Here is a 12,500-nt window from a genome sequence, read left to right on the forward strand (position 1 = left end):
GATTTAGTTGAAAGGTGAACAAAAGTAGATACTTTCATTCGCCTTTCTAATATATGTGTATATGTATATATATATATATATATATATATATATATATATATATATATATATATATATATATATATATATGTGTGTGTGTGTGTGTGTGTGTGTATGTATGTGTATACCGTGATCGTTTTATGTCTATATATTTCATCTTTAGTAAAACCTACCCGAAATTCTCAAATACGTGTATAGAAAGCAGTAATAACCATAATGCTCTTTATAGATTAATGGGTGAGCGCATTTCCAATTTAAACTCGCAATGTTTACCTGGGGTCGCGAAGTCAATAATCCAATTATTTCACAAATGATAACAAACACCTCTCTATTGAAAACCATTTACCTTGAGGTGAATCGTAATAAGGTACTATTCTTTAAGTGCAGTCACTTCAATAAGGAGGTTGAAGACACCTTTCCCTTTTCACCCAGGATTTGGACATGTCTGGTCACTCTGAAGTTTGCCGGAAGTTACACAGGATATGGTTAACAATAATGGAAGCAATGGGTGGCATGACTTTATCCAAACTTCAAGTTTACGTCGATCAGTGCAGAAGAGCCAAACACGTTGGTAGTAACAAGTTTGCCTGTGAAATACAAGGCTGCCATGATGAATGTTACACGAAGGAAGAAAGTGAGGAAAATGAGAACAACAGTCTTCAAAAATGCTGGGAAGGTTTTTGGTTTCTCCTGAGGTATTTTCTGGTTCCTGTTTCCTACGTAGTGCTGATTACCATGCTCATAGCAGAGGTTTCGCATATGTTCGAAAGAGGTGTTTTTTCCTTGGAAAAGGCTCAGGAAGGTCTTCAAACCTTTTCCATCATAATTCCGACGATTTATATTCATAGCGTTATTGATTCATCTAGTTCTGAGCAGCTGGAAACTGACCTCTCTCTCGTGCAAAAACGACGAAATTACAGAAAACTTGACCTTGAAATCCGTCTGGACTGATTTCAAATTCGTTTTCCTCCTGAGTATTGCTTTTGGATTAGTTGAAGTTTCTGTTGTGGGTATGTGGATCAACAACACCCTGTCCTGTGAGATGTACTGGTGCGGCTATTACTCTCTTGCTATTCTCGATTTGATATCTATGATACTCATGTCCGTATATGCTCTTGGATACTACGCTGTCGGATGTACCATGTGTGCTATCTTTAGTCACTTGAATAACGACGTTGAAAAGCTATTGTTAATTGACTTTAATATATTAATATATGATCCAATGAGTTGCAGTGGAAAACGGAAAGTAGACAGAGAAGCGCGCAGAAATTATGGAAATCGACAGAATAAGGAAATGGCTCGTGAATTGAGTTTGAGAATCACTAACATGAAGACCTACATGGATTTGGCCAATGATTACTTCTCCCTACCTGTTTTGGTATTATTTTCAGCAATGACTTTGTATACAATATGTAATATGTTTTCTTTGGGCAATCTGGAAGGTAGCGAGAAGTATGTTTATTTTTTTGTCTATTCTCTCTATAATTTCGTCACTCTGGCAGTTCTGTGCTTCACGCCCGATTTCGTCGTGAGTCAGGTAAGGAAAAACTGGAAGTGTTACCCATATTAACATAATAAAGATATGTAATTCATATGTGTACATACATACGTATAGTAATATACACTTGCACACACACACACACACACACACACACACATATATATATATATATATATATATATATATATATATATATATATATATATATATATACCGGTATACATGTCATCAATATCATCATCTCCTCCTACGCCTATTGACGCAAAGGGCCTCGGCCATCAAGGATTCATTGGCTAAATTCAATAAAGGATAGCCAGTTATATATATATATATATATATATATATATATATATATATATATATATATATATATATATATATATGAGAGAGAGAGAGAGAGAGAGAGAGAGAGAGAGAGAGAGAGAGAGAGAGAGAGAGAGAGAGAGAGAGAGAGAGAGAGAGAGAGATTGATATACGTATATATATACACAAGCATTGTATCATCTGTGTACGTGTTTGTATGTTTAAAATCAAAGGAACATCTAATGCTAAGATGCAAAAAAAAAAAAAAAAAAAAAAAAAAAAAAAAAAGAGAAGAGTGAAGCGTAAGATACATATCCCAAATACGTTTCATATAACATTTCATGTTTTAAAATTCCTGTCTATCATTGTAGCAGATGTTTAGTCCCATTTGGCTGTGGAACTAGACAAAGCACTGGATCTTTTGTTATTTACAGGTATCTATTAAGTTAAATTTGGAACGTCTGCAACTTTCTTTTTTTTTTCTCTTTTTTTTTGGTAATATTCACTCCAAAAAATAATTGAATATATATGCTATTCTTCATTTTGTAACAAATTGAGAGAGAGAGAGAGAGAGAGAGAGAGAGAGAGAGAGAGAGAGAGAGAGAGAGAGAGAGAGAGAGAGAGAGAGAGAGAGAGCATTGTAGTTAGGAGTGTCCAATGGCTCCCAATGTTCCAAATCAGACAACCAGATTTAAAGGTTCAAAGGCCGCTCATGAATGGCAAAGGCAAGGGACAGTGGCATTGCCCTATCAAGCAGGACAATGCCCTAGAGGTTTATCATATATCATATGATCAGCGAGCAAGCCCCCTCTCCACCCAAACTAGGACCAAAGAGTGCTAGGCAATGGCTGCTGATGACTCAACAGATAGACCTATAGGCTCCTCCAAAACTCCCAATCTTAGCTCATAAGGATAGTAAAGTTGCAGACACTAATGGCACTAACAAGTCTGAACGGGACTCGAACCCCCAACTGGCAAACACCAGGCAGAGACGTTACCAATTTGGCCATAACATCGTCATTTCAACTGTTTACATGATGCAGATATTACGTGATTGTTTGCGTTGATTTCAACAAAGTTCTTTATGCGTTTTTGTGCTTAATGTAAGAATAATATATAGACAGAGAGAGAGAGAGATAGATTGATAGAGTAGTTGGTCATTGACCTAACTTCCTAAACAAACTTCTGCCAATATTTGTAGTTCCAGGTCCCCAATGGCGCACTTGATGAAGCCAAGAGCACTTTCAATCGATGATCAGGCTATTAACCTAAATTAATTTACTTGCATCGCAAGAACGCCAAACCACCAGTCTTTGGATAACAGTCTACGTGCAAAAGCGTAGAGTATATCAGCTTAAAAAGGCTAACTCTGGCTCAAAGTGGAAAGTTATACACAATACCAAAATGTCTGGAGGAAAAGGAGTATGTATCGACATACTAAAGTTTTGGATGATGGTGATGAAGGTGATAGGGGGCATGACCTTATGCCAAGTGTCAAACTACTTCAAAATACGTAAGGGATCGCGCTCTGGGTGTAAAGAATTATCGACAAATCTTGGCAAAACTGTGATGAATCATCCGGCTAATCTATGGCATTCCCTCAAAAGGATAAGCTTCATTTTATGGTCATTCCTTATACTTCTTTTCTATTTACTCTTCGTTGTTTTAATCAACGTCGAAACTGCACGAATGTTGGCAATAGGCAAATTCACCTTCACATCGACTCGCGAAGTCATGGCGACCATAGTCTTAGTCATTCCCTTGTCGATGTTCAACGCATTGCTGTTTCACCTCGTTTTCAGAAGCGAAAAACTGACGCATCTCGTATCTCGGGTCTTCATTGCCACGGAGCATTTAAGATCAACATCTGGCTGGAGAGAACACGGGCTGTTTTTCTTTTGCGTCACGTCATGCGTATGCATGGTGTATCTGGCTATCGCAAGTTGGGAGATGTATGTGATACCCTGTGCGCCATACTGGTGTTTAAGATTCATAGTGCTTGGTCTTGACGTGATGTCTTTCGTTCTTATTTCTGCTTTTTCTCTTGGGTATTACGCTATCGGCCAAAACCTTTCGGCCATCATCGAAGTCTTCAGATTTACTGCAGCGTGTGAATCGTCACGGTGTCAAACAATGGCGGGACATAAAGACTCTGCAAGACAAGAAAAAGTGTTGGTTCTTAGATACTCTGAGAGAGATAATCTGTGTGAAAAGAGGATTGACACAGCAAAAGACATTTTCTTGAGGATGACGGAACTAAAAATCTGCCTGGAACTTATCAACGAATATTTCTTCTTGCCACTGCTAGTGATCTTCGCTTCACTTGTGATTTACTCCGAAATGTCTTTATTTATAATTGCGATAGGGGACTTGAGAATGCCATTGTCTTACCTCGTATGCAATAGTTTTTATAATTGTGGTACTATAGTGCTTCTGTGTAATACACCTGATTCTATAATGATACAGGTAAGTAATACTATATTCGAATTTGAAAGGATTAGATGTGCCAGGTATTAGTAAAGTAACACCTGTTGATATGTGTAATTAGCAAAATGAATTATTGATTTTTTTTCTTAAGCCTTCAAAGCTTTTCATATCCCAGAAAAAGAAATTTAATGTTTATTTACTTCTAATCATCTGTTTTTATGCATTTTCTTGTTAATGACATATAGTTTTTTGAAGCAAGTGTGATATTAGAATATCTAGAAGTCTCGAAATTACTTGTGTTGACGTCATATGAACTTTCGTCGACATTGAATAATAATAATAATAATAATAATAATAATAATAATAATAATAATAATAATAATAATAATAATAATAATAATAATAATAATAACAACAACGAAGGCGGTAATAACTGAGTCAAGTAACGACTTCAAAATGTGACCTTTTCCCACTTGCTCAACTTGGCCTCATCTTACTTATGGCGTAGTCCATATTTTGGAAGTAGTAATGAAGCTGATTGTGTCGGTATAAATGTAAAGGCTCAGTGTGCATCTGTTTTGCAATGCTTGAACATTGATGAACCAGCTGCATTAGGTTTGTGGGAGAATATATTGAAATTTGAAATATTAGATACTTCTGGGTGAGGTGGAATACATCCTGAATGTTCCTTGTATATAACAGTTAGGAACAGAAGCCTATTGTCGTTTTGATAATTCTGTTTTGTGGAGAGTAGTAATATTTGACATTCTTCTTGCAAAATATAGGGTTGAGAGAGAGAGAGAGAGAGAGAGAGAGGAGAGAGAGAGAGAGAGAGAGAGAGAGAGAGAGAGAGAGAGAGAGAGAGAGAGGAGAGAGAGAATGATCATATGTACCAATAGTTTTCAAGGCCTGTTTACGATAAACATCTACAAGTGTTCAATTGGTTCCCTGTCATTCCTCGTCAAATTGAACGGGCTCCGCCCTTCACCTCTCACGCCATGCTTTCAATCTAGTAAATTACAATCCCGTTGCTACGTCGTAGACTGTATTAATTGATATGAAAATATTCTATAACATAATGAGTTTTAATAATTACTTAAAGTGGGTCATATCCTTCCCTAATCATTTCCTCTCCCCCGCCCCCACCCAGATATGTGGAAATTAAGTGTCAATCATAAATTCGGTTATGTTTTATAAATTAACAATCATATCGAAATAGATTTATAATATAATCTAAATATAATTAGGTAGCTATATTATATAAATTATACGTAAAAAAGTCTCTGGATTCAGTCAATATTTTAATTTTTCCTTGCGGTTTATTGCATTTGAGCGTGTTTCTGTGAGTTATACACACACACACACACACACACCACACACACACACACATATATATATATATATATATATATATATATATATATATATATATATATATATGTGTATATATATATATATATATATATATATATATATATATATATATATATACACAGTATATGTATATATATATATATATATATATATATATATATATATATATATATATATATATATATATATATATATATATATATACACAGTATATGTATGTGTGTATATATATATATATATATATATATATATATATATATATATATGTGTGTGTGTGTGTGTGTGTGTGTGTGTATGTCTGTGTATATATTTGGTTATCACCGTAAATCATTATTATATTCAAGGATCAACATCAAGAATGCATTTTCATGAAATGTATTTTCTGAGGAGGTCCTTGACGCCGATATTGTTTGTTATAAATTAAGAATTAAAGAGCATTCAATTTAATCTCGGGGAAGAAAGTTTTAAAATTCTATATTAAAGAGAGTGGGAGGGGGTTAGCGTTAAAGTCAGCTCTCAATCATTCAATGTTTACACGTCGAGAGGCTAGCAAATAAATTGTCAAATATTTCACGCCCCAGCGAAGAAGGTCTACACTCTAGCACATTTCTTGTTTCAGTATCAGATAGGGCGTTCTTCTACCACAACGTAATAGTATTTATTGACATAACAAACACCTATATCTATTACAGCTCCATCCAAGAAATAGAGTATTTAGTACGAGTTACATCGCTAAGATCCCCATCTTCCTCATCATAATAAATAGATTGTCTGGAGATTATTTATGGATAACTACTTTTCACTTACTTTCGTTATTGTTAATATCTACTAAAGGTGAAAAAACAAAATCTTTGTGATGTTTGGTGGTAAAGGAGTGTGCATCATTATACTGAAGTTGTGGATAGCAATAATGAAGGTTGCAGGTGGTATGACCATATGCAAAGTGTCAGCTTACTTCAAAAGGCTCAGGAGACCAAAGACCCCACACAGAGAAGGTCTGGGAGTCTGGAATCCATGGTCTAAAAATGACATGGTTTTGAAGGGTGGACTTCGGAAGAATTATTTTGTAAACCTTTGGCCTTTGTTCAAAAACATCTCCTTTATCCTATGGATATTTCTTGCGTTCCTTTTCTACTTATTCTTCGTCGTCTTTCTCATCATAGAAACTGCAGGAATGCTTGCAAGAGGTGACTTATCGTTCAAGACAGCTAAGGAAACACAAAATACCATTGTAATATTAATCCCTGTAATATTTTTTCCTTCATTACTCTTCCATCTTCTCTTCAAAAGCGGGAAGCTGGCGACTCTTGTGTTCCAGCTAGAAAAAAACACCCAACATTTGATTTCAGAATGTGGCTGGAGCGAATACAAGTTGTTTTTCTTGTGTACTTTCTCCTTCGTGTGCATGGAAGTCTTAATTATATATCTGTATAACTTATATATGGCATACTGTACGGATTTCTGGTGCCATAAGTATTCTATGGTTATTCTAGATGTGATATCTTTCCCGCTTATGTCAATGTACTCTCTTGGATATTATGCTATTAACTGCGTCATATCTGCTGTCATCGGGAACTTGAATGTTACCGCCAGAAAAGAAATATCATCATATAGAAAACCTGTAAATTATATTAAGAGGTTCAAACGCTTTGAAAGCAAGCAGGACGTTTTCCATGTACAATGCACAACTGGAAGTAATCTTAGCAAGATAAGATTGGATAAAGCCTCAGAGATATTTTCCTACATGACAGAACTGAAAACTACCCAAGAGCTTACCACTGAATACTTCTTCATGCCCTCGCTGACAATCTTTGCAACAATTTCTTTGTATATAATAAAGAGTTTATATGAAGTGGCATACCTCGACTTATCTGCAACGTTACCTTATTTATCCATCAGCTGTTTGTATAATTTTGTCACTCTTGTACTTCTATGCTGCTCACCCGATTTCGTTGCAATTCAGGTAAGAAATTTGATGTTCTAATTTTAAGGGATTGTTATATACAATACATAGTCATCTTACTTATTCTTATTATCCGCGATATATGTCTGGATAAAGTTCCGTAAGATAAACAATACAAACTGAGCTTTCATATTATTATTATTATTATTATTATTATTATTATTATTATTATTATTATTAGCCGAGCTACAACCCTAGTTGGAAAAGCAAGACGCTATAAGCCCAAGGGCTCCAGCAGAAGAAAATAGCCCAGTAAGGAAAGGAAACAAGGAAAGGAATAAACGATATAAGAAGTAATGAAAAATTAAAATAAAATATTTCAAAAAACATTAACAACATTAAAACAGATAATTCATATATAACTATAAAAAGACTTATATCAGCCTGTTCAACATAAAAACATTTGCTGCAACTTTGAACTTTTGAAGTTCTACTAATTCAACTACCCGATTAGGAAGATCATTCCACAGCTTGGTCACAGCGAGAATAAAACTTATAGAATACTGTCTTTAGAGAAAAGAAAATGCTGAGGAATGAAAAGTATAGTAAAACGCGAATAAAAGCAATAAACAAATAAAGACAAATGAAATGAAAATTTCACAAATAAAAAGATATAAGAGGTAAAGAGAAACTAAATTACTTCCCCATAATCAGTTATGCTCGCAGGATGAACTACAGTCAATTCTTTTTAGTGAGGCAGATTTGCACCGACTCGCAGGGGTGCCCTTTTCGCTTGGAAAAGTTTCCTGAATGCTGATTGGTTACACAAGATAATTCTAACCAATCAGATAACAGGAAACTTTTCTGAGCTAAAAGGACACCCCTGCGAGTCGGTCCAAATGCACCTCAATAAAAAAAAAAAAAATGACTATAGTGATGTCTTTCACTGTCTTGTGTACCAAATTCCTGCTTTCTGTTACATTGCTTAAAATCACGAGTTCCCGTTTAATATCCGTTTACCAGTACAAAGAAAGTACACGGAATTTAGTATTTTTTCTATATAATTCCCAATAGCTCTTTTCAATTTGTATAGATATGTTTCTATATTATTATTATTATTATTATTATTATTATTATTTTGTTGTTGTTGTTGTTGTTTTTGTTGTTGTTGTTATTATTATCATTATTATTAATATTATTATTATTGTTATCATTATTATTATTGTTGTTGTTGTTGTTGTTGTTGTTATTATTATTAGCCAATCTACTAGTTGGAAAAGCAGGATGCTATAAGCCTAAAGGCTCCAACAAGGAAAAATAACCCAGTGAGGAAAGGAAATAAGGGAATAATTAAACTACAAGAGAAGTAACGAATCCCTGGAATTTTTATAACAAATTCATTTTTATTAAAAGAATTACACCTCCATTATAAATTTAAATTTTATGTTATGACTCAAATTTCGTTAAAAATTGAAAGATTGGCAGTAACTAAAATGTTCTACCATTTATTCTTCTCTCTTGGTTTTAGAAGTTTTAGTGGTAGAACATAATGGTTACTTGTTCACCTATGATGTCTTCAAACACTTTTTCTATGGCCTCGTTTATGTGGATGAAATTGATATTAATTTCAGCATGCCATTCCATTTGCTATTATGATGTTACGTGCATTCTTATGCTACTACTATTGTACGCCACCCGTCAATAATAACGAATTTACATTTAGATAGATATGCACATACACGCACACCCTGCATTCCCGCGTCCTATCACCAGGGTATGAATGCTCCCTCTCCTAACCATTATATAGAAATTAGTTAATCGAGGAAAATATAAATCATGTTTTCAAGTAGAGGAATAACAGTAAGTCTATTGGGATATAAGAGATAAAAAAAGTAAAAGTAAAATAATAATATTAAATAGATGAAAATTAGATAAGACAACTCAAGCTCTTCCTGAGAGAGGCGGACTCAACGACCAACTATAGTTAATTCTTTTTAGTGAGGCAGATTTGCTCCGACTCTCAGCATACCCTTTTCGCTCGGAAAGGTTTCCTGATCGCTGATTGGTTGGACAAGAAAATTCCAACCAGCTAGTTAGCAGGAAACTTTTCGAGCTTAGTAATTGGTTAATGAAAACTTTCCTCTTACATTTTCATAGTAATTGGAAGAGCTGTTTATATATATATATATATATATATATATATATATATATATATATATATATATATATATATATATATGTGTGTGTGTGTGTGTGTGTGTGTATATATATATATATATATGTATATGTATATATATGTAAATATATATATATATATATATATATATATATATATATATATATATATATTTACATATATATACATATACATATATTTACATATATACATATATATATATATATATATATATATATATATATATATATATATATATATATATATATATATATACATACACATTAAAGGGGGAATGTTTGTTAAGAAGGTTTATATTTACCTGTATGATTTTTTCATCTAAGTAAATTGTGCCCTACACTGATTTGTAACAACTAGACTGATTAATAATCTTACAATTCTCTCCAGGATAAAATTACTTTAATCTTTTGAAGTATTATGTAATGTTTCAAACAAGCAAAGTCATAATTTCCCTTTTCCATGAATATTGTCATTGCACGTATCAAAAAATCCTTTTTACAATATAGGAAAAATTCTATCGTCCATTCTTATCATTTTGTAACACCCGCTTAACCTAATAGACTTTGCTTTTTGTTGACAACAGCAAACTGGCGTCTGCGCATATATAATCGATATGAGTTATTTTGCTGTTACTCTCTCTCCAGGTAGAGACAAGGACTTCCTTCCCTCTTGTCATTTGCTAGAGAATACTCCTTAGGCCTCGTGGGTATCATGCAGGAAAACTCCGAAGTGAGTCTTCAGTTGCTGATGCTTTGGGTGACAATCATGAGGGTGCTTGGTGGATCGATTCTCTCCACACTTCAGGACCATCTTCAAGAATTCAGAAGACCAAAAGTCAAAAGTAGAGCCAATTTCATCCTTCAAGTCCCTGGCCTCAACAATAAGTATTTCGAGAAAGCAGATCATCAAAAATTATCTTTTAGAAGTTTTGAGCATATTCTTAAAAAGATTGGTTCGATGATATTGCCATGTATTGTACTTCTTTTCTACTCGTTCCTCTTTCTTATTGCCATCAAAGATATTTTGGAAATGTTCGTAAGAGGTCATCTTTCTTTTGGAAAGGTATATAATTTTCTCCTAAATTCAACAATATTGATTGAGACATTGACTTTCATGGTAATTTCGTTTCACCTTCTCATCAGCAGCAGAAAACTGGTGTCTCTGTCGACTAAGCTCCAGGCCTTAGTAAGACCTTTGATGTTAAGAGAGCGATGGTCCGAGTTTAAACTCTTTTACTTAATAGTTTTCGCCTTCGGATACGTAGTGGTTTTATTGATAGTCACATGGACTGATTACTTTAATTGGTGTGAACAATACTGGTGCATGCCTTTCTCCTTTGTTTTCGCTGATGTATTTTCTCTGTCATGTATATCCCTATATACACTAGGATTTTATAGTATTGGATGTGCATTTTACGCTGTCATCGGTCACATTAACAACTATATAGGAATAGATTTACAAAATTATGAAAAAGAGCAAAAAAACTTTTCTTCAAGACGTCGAATTTGTAGAAGGGAAAGAAAGTTAAGCAGTAAAACTTTTAGTAATGGAGAAGAACAAAGAAAGTTAGAAATGGCTCATAATATTCTCTCGATGATCACAGACCTGAAGAACTGCCAAGAAATGGTCAATGACTATTTCTCCTTGCCTCTTTTGGTAGTCTTTACAATTTTAGTCTTTTATATGGAACTAAACTTCTTGAACTTACAAAAATACCCTTATTTAGCGCTTTTCTCCTTCCATAATTCCGTCTCCTTGGTTGTTCTCTGCGTCACTCCGGACTTCGTTACAAGTAAGGTAAGGAATTTCAATAAATATTAATGAATATATATATATATATATATATATATATATATATATATATATATATATATATATATATATATATATATATATATATATATGTGTGTGTGTGTGTGTGTGTATGCATACATATGCATTTACATCTATATGTATATATATATATATATATATATGTATATATATATATTTATATATATATATATATATATATATATATATATATATATAAAATTTATATATATATAGATATAGATAGATAGATAGATAGATTTATATATATATATATATATATATATATATATATATATATATATATATATATATATATATTTATATAGAAATATATATGAATGTATATATATATTTTCTTATATATATATTTTACTCTCCACTAGAACAATAACATAAGAATGTTCAACCATTTGATAGATGCCAACAAAATCTCCTTCTATCTAGACATTATTTCTGTGAGGCAAAAGCCTTATTGCAAAATAGTCCATATACAAAGCAATGAATTATGAAGGATATCAAAGCAAATTACTAGGTTTCTCAGTTCATTTCTTTCTGAGGAAAATTATTATTGCTGATATAAATCGGATTTTATATTTGAATGGTGAAACCATATATTCCTGAGTTTTGGTGGCCTATTGGAAACGTCCCTGTCTGGTATTCGCCGGACTGGGGTTCGAGTCACGCTCAAATTCGTTAGTTTCTTGAAGTGTGGAACTTCAACATCCTTGTGAACTAAGGATGGAGGGTTTGGGGGAGCCTATGGGTCTACCTGCTGAGTCATCAGCAGCCATTGTCTTGCCCTCCCTGGCCCAGCTTGGGTGGAGAAGGGGGTTTGGCTTCTGATCATATGTGTATATGGTCAGTCTCTAGGGCATTGTCCCTTGCCTCTGCCATTCATGGATGACGTTTAAACGTTTAAAATATAAATCTTTGTATTATAG

Source organism: Palaemon carinicauda, chromosome 5, assembly GCF_036898095.1.
Source record: "Palaemon carinicauda isolate YSFRI2023 chromosome 5, ASM3689809v2, whole genome shotgun sequence".
Classification (NCBI taxonomy): Eukaryota; Metazoa; Arthropoda; class Malacostraca; order Decapoda; family Palaemonidae; genus Palaemon; species Palaemon carinicauda.